General features: G+C 48.0%; 1 non-coding gene across 1 annotated transcript; it reads right to left on the bottom strand.

Moving 5' to 3' along the window:
• Positions 1-22,491: 22,491 nt before the first annotated feature.
• On the bottom strand, positions 22,492-22,574 carry TRNAL-UAA (transfer RNA leucine (anticodon UAA)). The gene has a single exon. It is a non-coding gene; the product is annotated as a tRNA-Leu (tRNA).
• Between the last annotated feature and the right edge of the window lie 1,457 nt (positions 22,575-24,031).

Raw genomic sequence — 24,031 nt, 5'->3', positions numbered from 1 at the left:
TTAACATCAGGTGGTGATTACCTGAGCCAGTGCCGGGCTCCAAGGTGGAAACAACATTAGGAGTGAGGGGACAAACGCAGCCAAGGGTGGAGAGGCGCTGGCGGCCAAAACCTTCCACCCGTGCACAGTGTTGCCGACTTTCTCTCATGCGCGCTCAGAGCACTTGCCCCAATAAGCCGTGTAGGCTATACGGAGGTCTTCCACTTTGTAAAAACAAAAACACGCTATCCTCCAAAAGGTCGGGTGAACGTATCCCGGACAGATCTTGGGTCCAATTTACGAACTCTTGTAAACAAACCCGTTTGGCAATTACGTGCGAGACGGCCCCGTTAAAACAAACCACGGCAGTCATTACATCGCATGGTTATTTAAAATAAAAAATAAAAGATGCTTATCGGGCACTAATAAGTCCGGCGATAACGCCGTAACCCCCCAATGTAATTACCGGAAACATCCCGCCCGGATGGTACTGCGAGCGGCTAATGATGATGTTTTATTTACAAACACCACTGCCCATATCGGGGCCATGGGTTACGGCTGGGACCACACACACTCCGCGTCTCTTGCGCTCCACAGCAGAAACGGAGAGAGATATAGAAAGAGAGCCTCTGTAGGGTTTCGTTAAGGCCCCCCCCCACCCAATTAATACTCCTTAAAAAAAAGGGTATCTCAGCTTTCCACCGGCTCTAATAATACACCAGCAGGGCGCAAAAATGATACAAATTATCCCCCCCTGACTCCTGAGATGCATTATTTCCAGGTTAACGCAGTCCCCGGGGTCAGCGAGCGCGCAATGCTCCAGGGGGGGGGGTCTAGCAATGTCCCTCTCCCTCCTTGTGATGCGATGACCTTCCTCACGTCCAACCCTGCGTAACCCTCTAATGAGCAGGAGCCGGTTACCGCAGCTGACCCGTCTGCAAGAACGGCACTGAACTGGACCGGACTCTACAGAAAGATTCACCGCGAGATTCATCAGCGAGGCTTTTCTAGGTAGACACGAATGCGTCTTCGCCCCCCCCCCCACCAATGGACTAATTATTACAGCGTGATGGCGATGAACACAGTGCACGGGACATTATCACATTGCCCACCAGGTGTTACTTCGCCCGCATATAGCAACATTTATTTAGGACGCCGTTACTTAATCGCCACGATCGTGCCCAAATACTCACCCGCCAGATTTAGGAAGCCTGGCTATTACTTACATGAGGATACAGTGTTGTGTCGGCTTCGGCTCAGGTGAAAGCCAGTAGGTGGCGATAAAGAAATGGATTGTTGAATCTATCCGTGCGGAGCTTTAGGTATTATATCTTCGTATGCGTGGTGGGATTTTATCTGCGAACTGCTGGTTCCCTCCCACACACGAATGAAATTCAAACGAAGCAAATGCAGCAACACTTCTGAAAACTATTCCAGAGTCTTAGTTGGTAGACGGATTAGGGGCCGTCCATAAATGACGTCACGCACCTGGGGGGGGGGGGGATGTCAGACATTTGTGGCGATGTATGACGGGGGTTTGAGAAATGTGACGTCACAAAAATGCGCAACTTTAAATAAATAGACAAACATGTTCTACTTATATTCTTGGTTCTTTCGGTAAAGTCACGTAGAAGGGAAATAATAAAATAATGTTAATATAAAACAATACAAATTCTCACGACGTTTCGACTGCAACGCAAGTAATCATCATCAGGTGTGGAATCCACAGCACGAAATTTTTAAATCACGTTCTACTTAATTAAATAGACTTTTAAATAAATGTTTTCTCCTACAACATCAGAGTGCAGCGCCACATTAAATACGCACTACAATGATAATAGTTGAAAGCGATTTGAAGCATGTTTTATTTTCAAAATGGAAATATGGTTTTGGGGGGAGGGGGCAGAGCTTTGTAACGTCATATTTGAGGGGGGGTTTGACTTTTTGTGACGCCGTGTGACGAGAGGGGGGGGGGTCAAAAATCGTACAATATCCACGGTTGGCATATACCCCCTGGGGGGTTGAGGGACGCATGCAGTTTCTTGGTTTGGGGCCGTCCATAAATGACGTCACGCGATTCTAGACGATTTTTGACCCCCCCCCCCTTCGTCACAAAAAGTCAGACCCCCCTCAAATATGACGTCACAAAGCTCTACCCCCCCCCCAAAAAAAAAACACGCTTCAAATCGCTTTAAACTGTTGTCATTGTACTGCGTAATTAATATGGCGCTGCACTCTGATGTTGTAGGAGAAAACATTTATTAAAAAGTCTATTTAATTAAGTAGAACGTGTTGTCTATTTATTTAAAGTTGCGCATTTTGATGTGACGTCACATTTCTCAAACACCCCGCCCCCCTTGTCACACATCGTCACAAATGTCTGCCCCCCCCCCCCCACAGGTGCGTGATGTCATTTATGGGCTATAACCCTCAGCCAGTGGTGGGGTGAACCTCAGCCAGTGTTGAAAATTCCACATTACCAGGACGAGGGCCCGGTCTCTGTATCAACAAACTGACACCGTTTTGTTCCCGCAAAGCGCTTCGCATTTTATCTGCGATCTGCTAACGAGATACACTCACAGCCGAGTCAACACTTTACCGCGATTACAGCTTCACACACTTCCCCGAACGTAGAATCGAACCGCTTTAATTGTATCCCATAAAACCCGCATGCATGAATAGAGAGCTCCACCCGTGTAGCCTACAGAGAACAGTTGGGGGGGGCAAGTGCTATTAGCGAGCATCTATTAAATGACCTGGAACGGCGCACGAGCGTTGTGGTGCATGGCCGCCTTTGTCTCCCCAGTGCCGACCGCTTACTGGACCACAACAGGTGGCGGACGTCAGGGTTAGGGGGTTCCCCTGCTGCACCAGCTCACATCACAGATGTCAGCCGTGGCTGGGAATCGAACTCGGGGGGGCAGGGGGAGGTCACTGGTCTGTAGCTCAGCGGCGCAGACCAACAACTCCGCAGCGTACGCAGGACAACAGCGTTACCAGGCACGCGCGTGAGAAATAACGCAATTGCTGGGTATTCACGCCATTTCAGGCCGAGTGGACCTAGGGGTGGGGGGTGGGGGGAAGGAAGAGGTTCGAGCACAAGTTCTGACATCGCTCGCCTACTTATGGTAGCCGTGGGCGGGAAGCCAACTTGGCGGCTTCCAAGGTAGCCGGGTGGAGGGCAGTGCGCTAACCGTTATGCCACCGCTCCTCCCAGTGCGAGTAGATTGTATGTTGGGTGCGGAGATTGCTTTGGGGTCGGTACTCACGCAGATCGTGCGGGCGGGTCCACGGGGTGAGTGGCAACCGGGCAGAGCGAGTAAGCGGATCCGTGCCCACCGCCGTCGTTAATTGCGGTCTTGCGTTCTTAGGTCGATTTGCTCGCCTGTTGATGCCGACTAGAAATGACGTTCAATTCGCAGCGCCACGGTCGCCTCGTCCTGTGCGGAACCTCGACTCTGGCTGGGAGCTTCTCGTCGCTTCGTGTACAAGCGATGCACGTGATATCATCAGCATCATCATCATCATCATCACGCACATCACACGCACACATCACCACGCATCACATCACGCAGCACGCACCGCGAGCTGACTCGAGCAGCAGCACTCGCGCGCGAGTCGCCCCGCGTTCACTCAGCAGCTCGCAGAACCTCCCCCCCCCTCCCTCTCACTCCCACCAACCTCTTCCACACACACACTCGCCTAGTGCTGCCCCCTCACCACCATCCACCCTCGCCCAGTGCTGCCCCCCACCACCCACACACTCGCCTAGTGCTGCCCCCACCACCCACCATCTCCCCTAGTGCTGCCCCCACCACCCACACTCCCCTCGTGCTGCCCCCCACCACCCACCCTCCAACGCACTCTCATGCAGTTGCTGCCCATGCACGCGCCACAGGCGCACGCCAAAGCTACCACCATTCAACGGGCGCGCACAGACGCGCACCTCATCATGTTACCGCTTGCTCCCCAGCGCAGTAACACTGCTGCTGCTACACACCCAACCACCAACACGCGCATGCCGATGTTTACACACCGCTCCACCGAGTGCTCGAACATTTCGGGCTGAATCGGCCAGGAGTGGTGGTGATTGGGGGGGGGGGGGGCGAGTCCCAGGACAAGTTCCGATATTGCTCGTCGCCGACGTTGACGAACGTCGGATTCGTAGCCGAGTGCGCTAATCAATGCGCCACCGATGACCGTAACAGACTGTAGGGGCAAGTGCCCTTAGCGAGGAGCGCCTAGGAAAGCCGGAACGGCACACGAAGGGGCTGGGTGGCCAGCACCACGACAGACCGACTTTGTCTCCCCAGTGGCGATGTTAACACACCGTTCTAGGTACTCATACGAGGCCTAGTAGACCTAGGGGATACCCGGGACCGGTTCAGATAATCGTGGCCGTGAGCGGGAATCGAACTCGGGTGGCCGGGTTCGTAGCGCAGCGTAGCGCCAACAGCTACCGCTCCCCTCTAAAAACACACGCACGCACCTAATTCTGCGAACGCACTCGGCAGTCCCAACACCCACAACAATCTTCACGTGACAGTCGCCCACCTACGCTTCATCCCTTACCCCCCCACCACCACCTCTCCGATGTCTCTTCTCCCGTTGAAACGTGACACGGCGCTACACCCACTATTTATAGCGCGACGCAGCGCTGGGCGAGCACGCCCGCTCGCTACAATCGAGCGCTTTGTGATCCCTCGCATCTCGGGCGGTGGGCAAATCTCTGTTGCTCCCCCGCACGTTCCTTCTCGTCCGTACCATGAAGCAGCGCGCGTTCCTTCTCGTCCGTACCGTTACGCAGCACGTTCTTCTCGTCCGTACCGTTACGCAGCACGTTCCTTTTCGTCCGTACGATTACGCAGCGCCTTCCAACTCGTCCGTACGATTACGCAGCGCGTTCCTTCTCGTTCGTACCATGACGCAGCGCTTCGTTTTTTTTCGTTTGTTCACGCCACACTTTCAGGAACGCCGTCAAGAGCTGGCCGGTTTGGAAGTGCGGTCGTGATTATCGGCGTAAGGCACTACCACTAGAGTACGAGACACGCCGGTGTCACAATGAAATCACGGTATCTGACGGATCTCAAGGGGCATAAACCATCGAATGAAGACGATGGCCGCATCGCGCCCTTTCAGGTGCACACATCTGCGGCCGTCTGGAACGCTCTTCTTTCCGATATTAGGAAGCCACTACAGCTACGCACTTTTAACTCGAGATTGACAAACGAATTTCTTTCGAACCGATTTTTCTGTTTAGTCTGTTGTCCTTCCCCCGCACCTCCGATTGGCGCGGTTGGCTACGTACGGTGCAAAAGAAGTTCAATATACATAATCTAATGATGTACTATTGTACCCTGTAATCCTACGAACAGGTTAATAGGAATATAAAATACATTCTTTGCCGACGTGGGAAGTGGTGCACAAGCACAAGCAATATAAAAAAAAAACACACTCAACTCATTCGTCAATAAGTGGCCTTAAAATAATAATATATGCAGTGTATATATAGAACAGGTGACGTTTCAAGAAATGGCCCTTGCCAAGTGGAGTATGCCCAGATGACTAAATCTTCCCACAGTGAAATGCGCCAGCAACATTGTAGCATTTTCTTCAAGGCTTTGTTACTCAACAGTTATTACTCTGGAATTGTTGATGCCAGTTGAAAAAAACTTGTCGTCAGAAAATGTGTTTTAATGTATTTCTCATCAGGCCCCATGGCGTAAACAAATGCAGTCTCCAACTATCAGCATCCACTACATCTCTCTTGCCTCTCTCTGTGCTACGAAGGGCCATGCCCGAAACGTCGACTTATTGGACATTAGTTCGCATCGCGTGAAAATAATCCCTCGAGTCGAACGGACCGGGCCCGTGATGGTCAACGCCTCCGGTTTACGATGCCCGTTGACGTTGACCCGAGCTGTTATCGGCACCCGCAACACCAAAAGAAACTTCCGACGCATTACGCACCGCACCAGGCGCTGCACTCATTTTAGGCCGAGTCGACCTACGCGGGAGTGCCCACTGTTATTGCTCCCGAGCGGGACGCGAACTTGGGTCTCCCCGGGTTCGCAGCGCAGTGCGCCTCACCAAATACTACACTACCGCGCCATATGAACACCAAAGGGGCCGTCCATAAATGACGTCACGCAGTTTTGGACGAATTTTGACCCCCCCCCCCCTCATCACACGGCGTCACAAAGCTCTGCCCCCCCCCAACAAACAACATATTACGATTTTGAAAATAAAACATGCTTCAAATCGCTTTAAACTATTGTCATTGTAGTGCGTATTTAATGTGGCGCTGCACTATGATGGTGGAGTGTTGTTATAACAATTCTATGTTTATTTAAAGTTGCGCATTTTGATGTGACGTCACATTTCTCAACGCGCTCCTCCGCCCTCCGTTGTTGTTGGAGGGCGACTGCCTCCAACTGCCCAGTAGCGTCCTTCACGAGCCTCCTCCACAGAGGCCGATCTTGACACCGCTGGTACCAGTCATCGGCAAGTCCACTCAGCTCCACATCCTTCTGTACCACATCACTCCCTCTCATCTCTAGCCCATGTCGCGCCCGTTTAAACACATACACACACACAGAACACACACGCACGCGCGCCCCTACTACTTACCGTGGACAAAAAAGGTCCTCAATATTTAAGCAAGCTGCTTCATTTGCATGTTCTCGATCAGCCCGCAGCGATGGTTGTCTCAAAGGCGGGTCCGGTGAATGGCAGATGAGACACGGGGGGGGGGATGGTGGGAGGTCGAGTGTGAGAACGGCGAGAGAACGAGCGACTCGACACGCGCGGAGCCGTGACGTGCCTTTATAGTTGTTCGCGAGCAGCACTTGCCCCCAAAGTTCGTGCAGGCTATACGGGGGGAGGGGGATGTGTGTCGTTGTCTTGTGTGTGAATGCACGTCTCTCTCCGTGTGTGTGTATGCATCGGTACAACCGGATTTTCCAGAGAGCACGCACAACACTCCCTCCCTCAAGTGGCTGCATATTGGGCTTGAGTGTGCGAATCAATTATGCATACACAATATCGGTGTCCGCCCGTGCGCTTCCTCCTATTCAGCACATTGCGGAGAAAGCCTATACACCTCCGGATGTAGCCCTGCATGTGCTATCAATAAGGGTAATTGTCCGAAACGTCGCATATTTACGTATGTAGTGTCTGCTATGCGTGAACTTTAGTCTGGCACTGTGGACGCAGCAGCGAGAGGTTGGTGGATCACATTCAAGATGATGTGAAACTTTTTATTTCTCTCCGTGAGCGTCCAGGTGGTGCCATACCCTGGCTCGCCAGAAGAGGGCAGCGCAGCGAGTGGACTAATCGCCATCTGTTTCCATCGGCACGGGGGTTGTGTGTTGCCTCCTTTTTTCGCGCGTGGGGGTTTTTTTTTTTCTCCCGGGTGCTCCGGTTTCTTCCCGCTTGCGCAATACACGCTCAACATTAATTGGCCAAAACAATCTCACGATAAAAAAGAAAAAAAACCCAATGCATTGACCGAAGACAAAAAGAAGAAGGCTCCTCGATCAATAAGAATCAAAAAGATGCATGTTAAGGCCACGCACGGTGTTATTGACGAATGTGTTGAACTTTGCTACGTGCTATTAGCTTCGTGGCATCCTGGTCGGTTGCTGGGGGAGGAAGTGCCGAAATGCTCACCCTTCTAAAATTGTGGGAGTCAAGCGATGGGCTCATCGACAAGAGGCAGCTCGTCCCGTCACTCAGTCTGTCTGGCGTTTGACATCTGCTAAAAGTTCATACTGGTAGGAACCTCCTGGTTACACCAGCAGCCCACAGGGGATTATTGTGTCCGTCCGTCCGTCGTAAAGGGAGGGGCTGGGTGGGGAGGGGAGGGTGGGAAGGGGCTGGGTGGGGAGGGTGGGGCTGGATGGGGGGTGGGAGGAGTGGGGCTGGGTGGGGAGGGGCTGGTCACCCCGTGGTGCCCTTATAAAACTCAACGTTTAACCTACTCACGCCGGCTTGTGCCCGCCCTCACAGTCGAGCATATTTGCGGAATACACCACGCCGCCGTTGACCCTGGCCATTGACCGAGCAACCCAACGTTCCTACCAGCTCCCTCCGCAGGACAATGTGTTTTAATATTGACGCCGCTGATTTGAATCAATCCGTTGCGCCCCACTTGTCGCGTGGCCACGTGTTTAGCAATCATCAGGCGCGTGCAGCGCTGCGACGACTTAATTTGTATGCGAGAGACGCCGATCGCACAGGTGGAATGCGGTCGGTGCGGTACTATGTGTGAGGCAGCGTGAACCGGAGATTTGGCATCTGCTAAATAATATAATCATTGCGGCGCCTTCGTACGAATAATTGAAAGGCGGCTCGGAGGAGATGGAGCCATAAGATGATTTGTAAGCTCCAAGACTGGAGAGCATTTCCACGGTTCTGGCAACTGCCTGATGCTGCTGCTGCTGCTGCTACTGCTGCTGCTGCTTGTAACCAGCAGTTAAACGTCTTGCCACATTCATATACTTGGTTCTTTCGGTAAAGTCACGTAGAAGGGAAATAATAAAATAATATAAATATAAAACAATAAAAATTCTCACGACGTTTCGACTGCAACACAAGCAATCATCATCAGGTGTGAAATCCACAGCACGGAAATTTTCAAATTTTCTTCACTCATTTTCAAGAATATGAATCCCTGCAGTCACGAAAGCTTTAAATCAAAATCTTGCCACATTGTTCAATGTTGCGTGGCAGCGCTCTCCCAACACAGCGGTAGCGCCGAAGCATCACAACATCGGCCGCGTTTGTTTATCGCGTGGCAACTTTATCAGCCGGCTGCGTCGGGTGGAGGAGGTTGTACGAAACACACACGGCACGCCTTGCGTACGCGATCTGGCGCAACTTCAATTATGAATCGCGATGACAGATCGGTTCGTGCGCAGGCGCTAGATCAAGAGGTCTTCGCTACGTTTCAGAGGGTGGCGGAGCGGGAGCCACTTTCGCCGATAAGACATCATCATATTCTTAGGTTTTTTCGGTAAAGTGACGTAGGTAAAAAATTTAAATTAATAAAAGTAAAATAAAAATAAAATAAAAATCATGACGTTTCGGAGGCAACACAAGCTTCCGTCTTCAGGTGGAACCGTCACAGTACGATAGCTGTATCAAGTGAGAGAAATTCCAAGAAACTGTATTTGTATATATACTGGTTGAGGGTGGGACATCATCAGTGTCAGGGGCCGCCACACGTTTAAAACCACTAGGGGTTTGACAGCAGACTGATGATGATGTTGATTAGGGGGAGGGGTGTTTTCACTCTTTGTGTATTGTCGGGGGCCGCACTAAAAGCCACCAGGGACCGCCAATGGCCCACGGGGCCTTGAAATTTGTTTTTATTTTCATTAATTAGGTATAGCCCTATGAGCCACGCAGCTCTTGACTCGGGTGCAACCGCAACAAACAAAAACACGAACAATAAACATCTTAAAGTGAAAAAATGAAATTAAAATTAATAAAAATAAAACAATAAAATCACGACGTTTCAGTGGCAACGCAAGTCTCCGTCATCAGGTGGGACCGTCACAGCCAGATTAGCTGCATCAATGCACGTGACTTTACCGAAAGAACTAAGAGTATGAATCCTTGCAGTCACGAAAGCTTCAAATCTACGGGCAACAGAATAATTCAGGGAAAAACAGCAAAGTCTTCCAGAAAAAGCACCGTACATCGACGCTGTGTGCAGAAATCCCAGTGAAGAACGCTGTGCTCGATGTTACATTTGCAGGATCGTGAGCAATGACGACGGCTTGGTGTGCGGACGGGGGTTGGATGTCATCATCCAGCAGCAGATTGAACATGACCGATGGCTGACAGTGATCGCACGATCACTGTCAGCGGCGATAATCATGGGGGACGCGATGAGTGTGGACCACAAACCCCCGCGCGTCACTGCAGCGTTAACAAGTTTACGGATAATTAAATTCATTGTCGAAAGAAGAAGACAACAACAACAACAGCAACAACCCCTTCGCGAGAAATGTTCGTCATCTGAGACGCGAGGGCAGTGATAGCCCCGTCGAGTTCCATGATTGCGCCGCGTTTTTTTGCATTCGCCTAATAAATCCAATAAGGTGAAAGAACAACCGTGGATGTGCCGCAGACATAGATCCGGCAGACTTTTGGGGCGAGTGCTGTTCGCGAGTAGCGCCTATCAAGGCCGGCACGGCACACGAGGGTGCGGTGTGGCCGATAACCACGCCCGGCCGCCTTTGTCTCCCTAGTACTGATGTTTACACACCGCGCCAGGTACGCATTTGAGGCTGCATCTACCTAGGGGAGGCCCAGCACCAGTTTCAGATAATCGTCACTGGTGTTGGCCGTGAGCCGGAATCGAACTCGGGTCGTAGATAAACCACCACCACTTAGGCACTTCTGGGCGGAGCGGTGTCGCAAGTGGTTAGCGCACTGCGCTAAGTATCTCGCGCCCACCGTTTGATCAGCGGTGACAATTTCCGCCTCCCCCCCCCCCTTCAGCAACTCCCACTGAACCCTGATATTGAACTATGCTCAGACATATGACCGACAGGGCGTGGGGATGGCTTTGATGTATTGATGGATTTGAGAATGGCCGGAATTGATTTGTTTTTGTTATTAAAAAATAACGTATCAAAAATATATATACAGCATTTTAGTCAATGGCGATTTGTCAACTCTACTTCACCGCAATGGTCAGTGCGGGTTGGTGAAAGGTGAAGGTGTGTGTTTGTGGGCACGGCCCGTTACAGATGTTAATCGCCACATCAGTGGCCGGGAATCAACACGGAGTCAACGAGTTCATACTGCACCGCGCTAACCACTGCGTCACTGCTCTCCCATTCGTCTCTAGCGCTGCCTTATAACATTAAAATATACAGGGTAACGGCGTTCATAGAGCACCCGCTGATTTTCAATGGGGCCCCTCTTTTCTCAAATGGAGATTTAATATTGTACATGAAGCGATGGCTTTCTATCTTGCAGAGTGGGGATTAAAGTAAAATACTTAATGCGTTTCGAGATTACGAAATATAAAAACGTCGCTTTCCGCAATCACGCCTCTGCGTTATTTTGGACGGTGTAAAAACAAATGGCTCACCCTGCACAATAAGCTAACCTTGTCGGGCAATGATCCTACTTCGGAACAGAGATGGAGGTCTAAAGTGTGGGTCGACTTACAATTGTCGACCCACACTTCACGCTGATGAGTTTTCGGGAGAAAAAAAAATGCAACCACAATTTATCATTATTGCTCTCTCTTCTCCGCTGAAATCTGCGTAATTTTCTCACCGAAGTCAGCAGGGTAACCATGGTAATTGAGTATGAATAAAACATTTATCTTATCTTTGGAAGAAATATTTGGATGGAAATGGAAAAGTGTGTGACAGTGGAGGTTTCACTATGGTAACAAGTGCACGTCTGTTGTCTGTTAAGAACAATAATATACAGCTGTCTGTCAATCCACTGCTAGATGAAGGAAGGCTACCCCACGCTGAATAGGTCATGATGGTTGTTTGACCATACCATCAGCTCCAGACAACTCCGGCTGAAATCAAACCCCGCTTGTCACTGACATGTGCTTTGCTGTGACCGGGAGTTGAACGCAGGGTTGACAGGTTCGTAGCGCAGTGTGCTAGCCACTTGCGCCACCGCTCCGCACAACACCGATGAATTTTTGCGTTCAGACTTCGTCTAGTTATTCAGGAATTTGGCTACAAAAACGTCAACAAACGGTGGAGATGTCTCATCGACAATATTAATGCACGAGTCAGATGTAAACTAATATTAAAGACCTCCATGAAGAAAACTGATAGAAGCAATGATCAAGCACGCACTGTTATCAACAAAATCGGATGAAGTCTAATCCTTCATCGCCTCCACTTGTTTCACAGTATACCTACTATAATCACCCACGAATGTCTGTCCTTAACGATCGTGACGTCACGCCACATCGACCTGCCCCCCTCATTAATATTCATGAGCAGGTGACGTCACTCAATATGGAGTACTCCCCCCCCCTCACTAATAATCATGCGCAATTGACGTCACTCCACATCGAACATCCCCCCTCATTAACATTCATGAGCTGGTGACGCCTTCCGAATGGACACCCCTCCTCCATTATTATCAACTACTATGATGAGCCAAGAATGTCTGTGTGCAACGCTCGTGACGTCACTCCACGTCGACCAGCCCCCCTCATTAATATTCATAAGCAGGTGACGTCACTCTACATCGACCAGCTCCCCTCATTAATAATCATGAGCAGGTGACGTCACTCCACATCGAACAGCCCCCCTCATTAATAATCATTACAAGGTGACGTCTTCCAAATGGACACCCCCCCCCCATTCATAAAAAATAGCGGGTGACGTCACTCCACATGGGGGGGTGGGGCGAGGCGCCTCCTCCCCCCTCCTTGGCGTCAACTCACAACCCTCACTACAAAGGCAGAACCCTTACGTCACGTGATCTCCGTGACGCTATTGAGACATCGAAGTAAAAAGGACGTCATGATGAACAAGGGATTATAACCTTTAAATAGGGCTGTGTCACCGCGCCCTTACAAATCGCACACGCATTAATCCAATTAATATCACGTCGCGGCCTGCTTTTCGCTTGCAAGTTTCAGATTCACTGCAATACACCCGTCCTTGGACGGGCAAAAGGTGAGTCAAAGTAATATTCGCTCACTCTCGTAGAGAGAGAGGGAGAGCGATTCAGAGGCGTGATGAACCACAGACAAAGCGATGAGCCAGCACCAACAATTGCCTAAGCTCTGCGGTTCTCTATATGTGAACGTGTTATCGGGCAATTAATGATGAGTGTTTACACGTGGGAGGAAACTCGGGGAAGACCCACGCGTGCCGGTGGGAGGGTGGGCCGGGGACGGTCTATCGTATACAGACAAATCAGGTGGAGTCCCACATTTGTTGCTGTTCTTCTTCTATCAAGCCAGGGCATGGCAACTCCTGAACGCGCACGGAAAGGGATTTCTCGAACGTTTGTGCCATTCACTCACTCTCGTTTCCATAGTGCTTGATTGCAGGTCATCGCGGCGAGGATATTTTTGTATCCTCTGGTTCTTTCGGTAAAGTCACGTAGATCGAAAAATAAAAATAAAGTGAATAAAAATCTAATTAAATAAAAATCGACGTTTCGACCGATTGTGTTGCGATCGAAACGTCGTGTTTTTTTATTTCATTTGATTAATTATCATTTTATTAACTTTATTATTATTTTCTATCTACGTGACTTTACCGAAAGAACCAAAGAATATGAATTCCTGCAGTCACTAAAGTTTTAAGTCAAAATATAGGCTATTTTTGTTTTATTATTTCGGTTTGCTGTATGTGCCGATATCGACTTGTGACAACATTAATTACATTGCAACCGCTGCCTGTTCTAGGCGCACCTTCGTGATTTGACCTTGAAAAATACAGCCGACAACGAGCTCAATTTCCATCGCGATACAATAAGGGGGAAAAAAAGGAGAAGCAGACTCCCATCTGAGGCCCGACCACTGAACACACACGCACACTCCACGTACAAATACGATCGTCTAACGTCCCGTGCATCTCAATGGAGACCGATATCTGGCTCTCCATTACGCCACGCGTCTCTGGACCAATTGACCTGGATTTCTAGGAACACATTCCTGCGGAGGGAGCTGGTAGGAACGTTGGGTTTCTCGGCCAATAGACAGGGTCAACGGCGGCGTGGTGTATTCCGCAAATATGGCCGATTGTGAGGGCGGGCACAAGCCGGCGTGAGTAGGTTAAACGTTGAGTTTTATAAGGGCACCACGGGGTGATCAGCCCCTCCCCACCCAGCCCCACCCCTCTCAGCCCCCACCCCGTGGTGCCTTTATAAAACTCAATGTTTAACCTACTCACGCCGGCTTGTGCCCGTCCTCACAGTCGAGCATATTTGCGGAATACACCACGCCGTCGTTGACCCTGGCCATTGACCGAGCAACCCAACGTTCCTATCAACTCCCTCCGCAGGAATGTGTTTGTTTTGTTTAGAAGCGACCTGGCTATCACAAATGATTATCCAATGAAGTGGATTATCAAGTGGAAATTTATAGCAGCCAAAGACTCCAAACGCATGTTTCTAAATGTGGAGGGAAAAACCGGAGGACCCGGAGAAAAATCCACGCGACCACAAGGAGAGAGGCACGCAAACTTCAAATATACAGGCTTCAGGTTTGAAATCGAACCCACGCCCTCCTGTATACCAGGTGAGATAGTTAGCATCTCACCACCACGTATTAGTGTTGGGAAGCCCGATAACCATAGCTTATTTATTTATCTAGAAGAAAATGTGTGCTTTGTTACATTGTAAACAACCCTAGTTTGATCCCTCTAGTTTGGAAGCGTTATTGCATTATCACTGGTCTGTTCGTCTATTTATAATACACATTATTCTGTATGTTGAATTTCTTTCGCAGGGTACGTAGCCAACCGTGCTGATCTGAAGGACAACAAACAACACAAAAAGCAGTTCTAGAGAAATTAGTTTTCAATAACTCTCTGAAAGATGAAGCAACATGAAATAACTTTCGTATAAAGTGGTGATGCCATTAGGTGCTTACACGAGAGAAAACAGGTCCAATTGACTGTTAATTAAACATCGGAAATGCATTTGTAATTCTTACTATTACATTTCAATGTTTAAATGTCATTCCTTTCACTAGTGTTACGTATGTTATTTTTAATTACTTACTAGATTTCTATTGTATTCAAAAAAAAAATTCTATTGTATTCCTCATGTTCATGAAGTGTCCCTGCTTTGATTATATATGCAACCTTGTAAACCAACATTTTCAAATGTAACATGCTCAGCCGTGTTGGCCGAGTCCCGATTGAAACACGCTTATTAGCTCAATGGGCGTTCCCCGAAATATCTCACGACTGAGTGACTGAATTGATTAAAGGATTTCCCAAAACTTCGTTATAAAACAGCGCTAAAATCATTATTCGCGGATACAAACGCGATGGCGATATTTCTCTGTGTCACACGCCATCCCTGCGTCTCCCCTTCTGGTGGCATCGTTGGGAACTCAATGTTGTTATCGTTGATTGAATACCGTACTTCAGAGGCTAAATCCACGTGTATAATATGTTGTGGAATCCAAGATCAAGCATGGGTGAGTATGGGGGGGGGGGCAATCTGGACTCATTCAATCATTTATTTTCAGTAGTTGACAATAAAGGTTAAAAAGTAATTAAAATAATTATATTAATTCATATTAATGTGAGGACTCTTGCCTCCGCCCCCCAAATATAGAAGTCAAACTCCACCTATGGTTTTCTTCCTGGTTTAAATTATTTTATTTCATGACCATACATTTGTAATGAGCGACTTCCGCGACACGTCGTGCAGAGGGTACTTCTTCTTTTATTCATATACACGGGCACAACACAGGCCAACCTTATCTCTCACTCTGGGTACAACACTTAGATGTTAGCGTCCCTACGGGCTACACACACACGGCCGATCACTCGGCGTGCTTCCACCGTCCTCATTCGGCCACGCCGCTGGCTGGCGGCGTGCCGGGGAGGGGCTGGGAAGCCGCAAGAGATCATCCACGTGGCAGGAAGACGGAGAGAGATGACGGCGAGCAACGATGCAGTCCGGACCCAAGACTCCACACACCAACCCCGAGTCCGACTCCGCCCCCGCTTATATCACCGCAGGTGCGGCTAGGCTCCGCCTCCGGCTAGGCTCTGCCTCTGGCCACGCCCTATCGTGGAACCTTCCAGCGGGTTCCCGGACCATCCCGGCCAGCCCCGCCCATTACCTTTGGCCCAGATACCGCTCCCTTTCGGACTGGATGCTGTTTTAGCGGTGTCTGTACCCGTGCTTCCCTTTTCTCACCAGCAGGTGTCACCATGTCATTACATATTCATTCAGAAAATGGTGCTATGAAGAAAGGCCATTTCCCGCAAAGGTCACACTGTTATTGATGTATATGTTGAGGGGTTTTTGTTATTGTTATTGTTGACTGTATTTTCACAACATAACCAAATAATGTATACACTCATTAAGAGGTCTTCCAGTACAGAAATGCTGGGTTGGCTTTCCCTTCCCCTAACCGAGAACCACTTCTTACCCTCCAACAAGGCAAGAGACACCTCCTTCAGTAATGAACACGGACTACTGACCCGGTATCCACTGCGTTCATACAAATGCAATGACTTTAAACAAATTGGTCTTCATTTAAAGATTGCTATCAAAACACATTTTCTAAAAGTATTTCAAGAGTGTGCCAAATTGTCTGAAAATCAAAGTGCGATGCAAATTCAGGGCACGATTCCAGCTAAAAATTGGGGAGGGCATTGCCAATTAATGGAGGGCACGTTGCACATAGACACAGGATTATAGATTTACAAGTCAAATCCTGCTTGAGCCAAGTGTGCCGACTTCATTACATGAGCTGTATAGCACCTTATAACAACGTAAAAACGCAACCACATCAGTCAATAACACATCTTTAAGTGGAAAATATATATCATAGGCGACGTTTCGGGCAATTGCCCTCTTTCATTAGACGTGTACTGAATGACACTCCCAGCTTTAACCCCGTAACAATTTCTCAGAATTCAGCACTGCGTGATGCACATTGCAATCTGATTATGCATTTTGCAACGCAAGCTACGGCTTACGTGTATAAGCCAGGGCCTGTCTCACCATAATTCATTACCACGCGTGTTGTTCATGCCACGCTTTCCAACACGCGTGCGTATTCAATTAGGCGTATTGAGACCAGCGACGGGTCAGACAGGTTGAAAGGCGTGTGAATATCTACAAATAGCGCTTTGGTGTTGCGTCCTAGTTTTAGGGCAACCCTTTGATCTGCCTGGCACCTTTTCAAATGGGTACGCTCCGAATAGTAATACGTGCTCCATGCATTATATTTGTGGCTAATGCATGATCGTGTATTTATGTTTAAAAAATCGACGACATATTTTATAAACGTATTTAATATATACCCAACGTATCGTCAACATGTTAAATACTTTAATGAATATGCACTTTATTATCGACATGGTAACAATTTTCATGTTTTTTAAATAATTACGTTTGTTGCATTGATAACACTGGTTAACACACTTTTTCTGGCATAAGGTATTCCAACGGTTTTAAGGTAATGTTGGGGTGCTGATTCCAAATATGGCATCAGTTTTTGTGTATCACATCAGGTTTTTGAGATATCAAATATTGCATTTTCAATAAAAACTGCAGAAGAAAAATATTAAATAAATGTGGATATCTACATAAAATGATATTATAAACACACTATCCTAAAATACAGCACCATATTTTAACACTAAAGCAGTCCCTGACTCGCAACAACTTGCAATCATAAGTGACAGAGTTAATTTCGGGTAAAATCAATGAAAATGGGGTATGCCGATAGCATAAAATGAGATGTGATAGAGCAAATCTGAGATCAGATTTGGAATAAGCACCCTGAAATTAGTCTAAAACAGCTGCAAAAGTCCAGGCCAGAAAAAAATGTTTTTTTTTGTTGACCAGTGTAATTGAGAATGTATTACGTACGTATATTAAATAGCTTGTCGGTGTTTGAACGCACAAAGAATCAGACGGCAACAAAATATAATGCCACCGGTGCCTGCCACCTTGACCAACCTGCACTTAGTTTGGGGAAGTATGGTCAAATAACACCCACGACCTGCACGGCATTGGGAGGCCCTCCTTCAGCAGTGAAATTCACAACAAATGCTGTAGTACATGTACACACGCACACACACACACACCTTAATTGCTGTTGCCACACAGTTGTATGTTGGGTATGAGTTCAGAGCCCACAGCATTCCAAATCAATTGACTGTGCAGGACTTGTTTTCATGAGCTTCGCACGCGAAATGGAAAACACTCCCTCCCATAGATACGTGAGGTCCTAGCCATTATGAGCAAGAGCCCAGCTGTGGGCCATGAATGACTGCCCGCGTTGACTGCATGGGGGGAGGTGGAGTGAGGTTAGGTGAGATGGATGAACTGCAGGTGTTCTCGAAACCCAATTCTCGCTCACCCGAAAGCACATTAAAAGGAAAAGCAATTTGTGCGTTTCTCTGCCAACTCATTGAGGCCATTATCATAATTCTTATTGCATCGTGTTATTCTGCGAAGTAGATCGGCTGAATTCCATCATTCCACAATTCAAGGCGAAATAAGAGGTAAATGGGAATAGCCCACTTCCCGAATTCATCAATTCTTCAATTGGCTACGCCGGGCCAACAGCTTTGCGCGTTGTTCTATGAAGTCTGCGTGATAGTACCGAAACAAGCTATTTATTTATTGCAATTTGCCTCTACCCTCGCGGCAATAGCCCCTAAATATAGGATAAGACACGGCGCCTTCTGTACAGCATCATATATAGAAAATGCCCTGGTCAGAGAGGGTAATGTTGAGATTCGTTTTCATGTTTTCTTTGTGATTGGGTCGGTGACCAAGTGTGTTAGACATCTTCAGGTGCAGTGGTGTTCTTCTCTGCTGGTTGATGATTACAGTTCGACATTATAATAATGTGATATGCAGATTGTTCACTTGCATACTGATATGTACGAGACAATATATTGATGGGAAACGATCTGTTTCAACGCCAAAAAAAGGGAAGTATTTCTTTTTAGGTCCATCAATATACAGGCGTTCTGAAACAGTTTCAACATTCATCCCATCACAAGGGAGAGCACAAACAAATGCACCATTTTTGTTGTTGTCCCCCGTGTTGAAACGGCTGTACGCCGTATGGACCTGAAAACTCAATTTCCCTGTGCAAGAATACGGAGTAAACCGTGTGGGTTGACACGGTTTTATAGGGAAGGTTTAACGCGCTCAATTGCAGGCGAGATTCGTCCACTAGGGGCGTTGGGTCGTTACCAAGCAGCTGGAGACGAGAAATTATTTTACGAATAAAAAACTTAACCCGTAAAAACAAAGTTTTTCACTATAAATCCTTTATATGCGTGGCGGCTAGAGTCATCTCGTCCTCTGGCTTGAGATGGCTGCCAACTATGGGTCAGATGATTGCCTGCCACCATTAAGCAATTGGTAATTAAATATAATTTATTTTTTCCTAAAAAGTGTAAATTTAGGAAAAAAAATTTCACGAAAATAAATTGTCACGCACAACGAGTCTGTGTGCAAAATGTCAGCTCGATTGGATCACGGGAAGTGGGTTAAAAAACGACCGAAAGATTTGCACGGTCGTAAGCGCGCAAGCAAGCAAGTGAACTTAATATAAAGGATTTAAAAATACTTTTCTAGAAATTGTTTTGTTGTGTTTTTAAACAAAAAAGAAACATGACTCTTTCAACGTGAATTGCCTAATGAAGGTAACATTTTAAGTTGTTCGTATTAGACACCGCTGTAACACCGCAGCCTGATTTGTTCCTAGGGGCCGTCCATAAATGACGTCACGCGATTTTGGACGATTTTTGACCCCCCTCCCCTTCGTCACACGGCGTCACAAAAAGTCAGACCCCCCCCCCTCAAATATGACGTCACAAAGCTTTGCCCCCCACAAAAAATAAAACATGCTTCAAATCGCTTTAAACTATTGTCATTGTCGTGCGTATTTAATGTGGCGCTGCACTCTGATGTTGTAGGAGAAAACATTTATTAAAAAGTCTATTTAATAAAGTAGAACGTGTTGTCAAAATTTATTTAAAGTTGCGCATTTTGATGTGACTTCAAATTTCTCAACCCCTCCCCATCGTCACACATCACAAATGCCTAACCCCCCCCACCCTAGGCGCGTGACGTCATTTATGGACGGCCCCCTAGGGGAGGTCTCGGGGCGTCTGTGAAGGCGTCCTCCGAGTGAGAGATGTCCCCTTCGTTCGTTGCGATGAGCTTCTCGCATTTTAGCCACGCCGTGTGAGACCCATTCAGGGCGGGGAAAGAGACGCCCGTGGCTGTAATGAGACGAGGTCACGACTTTAGGTTGCGCTGTGCAAATTGTAGCAGGTCACACGGCCTGCACACGCTCCAGGAGGAAGCAACAGCGAAGTTTGATTCTCAGAAGGAACGACGTGCTAAATTATTGTACAAAGAGGCCACTTTAGAGGAGAGGGAGCCAGCTATTATGAGTAGCCGATCTTGGGGATATTATGTACAGTGAGCTCTGTTAATTATTTAATGGCGATTGCATGGGTTGTTTTAAATAAAGTAAAGGATGTAGCCCAATATCACTCGTGTGGCCTTAAAATCACAAATGTTTGTTGGCTTCAACCCAAAATCAAATGTATAGGCTGTCAGTATGAGCCTAGCTATCCATCAGTCAAAGTGATGTTACTGTTGCCACAGATAACAGCGAGACAGAGTGACCACAACGAAAAGTGAAGTACATCATAGGCCTGTGTACATTGTATTCATGTTGCCAGTGAATACAGATCAAAGGTGTTTGTGTAGGAGGGTGTAGGAGGGTATGTGGCTGTTATTGTTCAGTATGCGGTGTCTCTGTTGCCTTGGTTAATTTGTGGAGCTGATCTTTAATTGTTCTTTTGTCAGTGTCAAAGGGGTTGTGTAGTGTGGACTTGAGGGTCATGGGGACAACATTTGAGTGCTTTGTTGATTTGTTTCGTATTTATTTATGAATGACTACCGCTGGTAGACGAGGCAGTTATATCACTTTCACGGGAAGGCCAATATAACACGACGAGGTTGTTCTTAATTAGAACACCACATTTTTAATTAGAACACCACATTTTTAATTAGAACACCACATTTTTCAGAGGTCACTCACAAATAGCCCCGTCTAGTGGAGATGTCGCGAACCGCCGCTGCTCAACTGTCGGAAGCGTGTATGTTGATTTCATTTTTTGTTCTTTTAAATCTTGCTTTTATTTTAAATCTTGTTGCTTTCATTTTAAATCTTGTTGCTTTTATTTCATAAATATTTTTTGCCCGTTATCAAGCACCCCGCGCCCACTCGGCGGACCGCGTTCCCGCTGCTCGTTGGCCGCTGTGAACGCCACGTAGGGGGGGAGGGGGGTGGTACGGCAAACGAAATCGTTAACGGGAGACGCCGTTCGTCCGTGTTGACGGTCAAATGACGTTCTTTTTGTGTTTTTTTAATGGCACTGGTCAACACAATTTTTCTGGCATAAGGTATTCCAACGGTTTTAAGGTAATTTTGGGGTGCTGATTCCAAATCTGGCATCAGTTTTTGTCTATCACATCAGGTTTTTGAGATATCAAATATTGCATTTAAAATAAAAACTGCAGAAGAAAAATATTAAATAAATGTGGATATCTACATAAAATGATATTATAAACACACTATCCTAAAAATACAGCACCATAGTTTAACACTAAAGCAGTCACTGACTCGCAACAACTTGCAATCATAAGTGACAGAGTTAATTTCGGGTAAAATCAATGAAAATGGGGTATGCCGATAGCATAAAAATGAGATGTGATAAAAGAAATCTGAGATCAGATTTGGAATCAGCACCCTGAAATTAGTCTAAAACAGCTGCAAAAGTTCAGGCGATAAAAACGTGTTTTTTTGTTGACCAGTGTAGTCGCTTGCGTCGTTGTTTAGTGGTCGTAGTGGTGGTGGTGGGTCGCGGTCCGTTTTTCTGAATGTTCACCAGGTGATTGGAGTGGCCTGCTCGGCTGACTGCCACCCGCACTTATTTTTGTTCTCGAATGAGGGGGGTGGCCCTTGGGAGCTATTTGGGTGCACTTCAAAATCTATGTTTGCGTGTGGCAAATTCGTTCACTATGTTTATTTTCACTATGCTCATTAACTGTTAAATGTGTTCACGGGTGACACATTTCAAAGTCGAGGTCTGCCGGCCACGACGAGAGGGTTTCATGAGAGAGAGTTCGTGTACAGCAGAACAGGGTGGTCCAGATGTCTTGTGACCCCCACTCCCTCCCCAAATAATTGACCCCTAACATTTGTTACCCGTTGCATATTTAATTGCTGTTTGAAAGAGCCCTTTAAAAAAAGTATATTGCGTTTTAGAAAATTAAATGGGGGGGTCACAAGACATCTGGAACCACCCTGCTCTGCTATTCCGCCTGCCTGCTCTGCTATTCCGCCTGCCTGCACTGCTGACTCGCCCATGCCGGAGACATTTGTGTAAATAAAAGAGCTTTAGAGCTCATCGGATTCATAAAGCAATCTGTTGCACATCGTTGCGCCCCGTGCGGGTCACAACACCAGCAACAGCGCCGCCTCGTGGTGAGAGCGCGCGAGTGCACGGCGCGCCCCCACGCAACCGCAGTAACCCGTGGCCTCTGGCGGCATTGACGCCGGTCGCGGGGTGGTGAGGGAGGGGGATGTCTGAAGCACATTTCCGCAACTTGCGACGTCCGTCCTCTTCCCATCACATTTTAATGAAAAACAATAAAATCCCCGTTTCGGTAGCGGGCAGAGAGGGGAGAGACGACGAGACGGCGTGGCACCCTGGGAAAGGGGGGGGGGAGCGGCTCGGAAAATGATCAAAAAGTAATGTCTACCAGGAGTGGGGTTCGAACCCACGAAGACATACGTCCATTGGATCTTAAGTCCAACGCCTTAACCACTCGGCCATCCTGGTATACAGTGCTCGCTCCCGTACGATGGGATAAATAAGGTGGGCGGACCGCTCTTCTTGGTTGCTCATTCAGCACATGACAACAATAACAACGTGATGGGTGTTGTTGGGGGGGAAGGTCGTTGGGGAGCGCGCGCATGCGCACACGGCGACCCAAACCACCCCCCCCCGACCTAAGTTCGATTCCCGCTCACGGTCAACATCGGTGAAGATTAACCGAACCGCTCCTAGGTCGACTCAGCCGCGAACAAGAGAATATTTGGTGTGATCGTCGCCACTGGGGTTACAAAGGCGGTCGTGCGTGGTGCTGGCCGCCACCTCGTGCGCTAACAGCACTTGCCGCAAACGTCTCTTAACGGGGGCTATCTTCATCCCTTAGCACATGGTCAATCCACTGCTGGATGATGGCCTCTCCAAGCCCCGTCGTAGGTCACAGAGGTTGTTGTTTAATATCCTCCACGATTGTCAACGCCGGCATCAGCGGCCACGACAAATCCACTGCTGTATGGGTCACAGATGTTAACTACCTCGCCTGGTCTACAGGAGGTCGTGGGTTCGATCCCTGACCCTGACGCCTGCTGCTGTATATTTGGGGTTTGCGTCTCTCTCCATGGTGAGGTGTTAACTACCTCGCCTGGTATACAGGAGGTCGTGGCATGGGTTCGATCCCGACCCTGACGCCTAATGTATATTTGGGATTTGCGTGTCTCATCATCATCACACGGTGGCTATGAGATGTTAACTACCTCGCCTGGCCTCCAGGAGGTCGTGGGTTCGATCCCTGACCCTGACGCCTGCTGTATATTTGGGGTTCGCGTGTCTCTCATCATCATCATCACGGTGGCTAGGAGATGTTAACTACCTCGCCTGGCCTCCATGGAGGTCGTGGGTTCGATCCTGATCCTGATGCCTGCTGCTGTATATTTGGGGTTTGCGTCTCTTTCATCATCATCATGTTGGCTTGGAGATGTTAACTACCTCGCCTGGTATACAGGAGGTCGTAGGTTCAGTCCCTTACCCTGACGCCTGCTGCTGTATATTTGGAGTTTGTGTGTCTCTCTCATCATCATCACGGTGGCTAGGAGATGTTAACTACCTCGCCTGGTCTACAGGAGGTCGTGGGTTCGATCCCTGACACCTGCTGTATATTTGGGGTTCGCGTGTCTCTTTCCCCGTGGTCCTGTGGATTGTTCTTGGAGTTCCCCCCTCTCCAGATTTAGAAAACTTTACTTTTATAGTATTTGGCTGTTGCTATGAATGTAAACTTCATTGAGCTATCGTTTGTGACAACCAGGTCGCTTCTGAACAAAGCGCTATGTCTTCTTGGTTCTTTCGGTAAAGTCACGTAGAATGGAAATAATAAAATAAAACATAATAAAATAATTCTCACGACGTTTCGGCCACAACGCAAGCAGCCGTCCTCAGGTGAAGACCAGGTCTGTCGGGGAGACAGCGACAGA

This window comes from Lampetra fluviatilis, chromosome 47 (genome assembly GCF_964198595.1).
Source record: "Lampetra fluviatilis chromosome 47, kcLamFluv1.1, whole genome shotgun sequence".
Taxonomy (NCBI): domain Eukaryota; kingdom Metazoa; phylum Chordata; class Hyperoartia; order Petromyzontiformes; family Petromyzontidae; genus Lampetra; species Lampetra fluviatilis.
The sequence above is the reverse complement of the archived record's forward strand: the minus strand, read 5'-3'. Positions and strand labels throughout refer to the sequence as shown.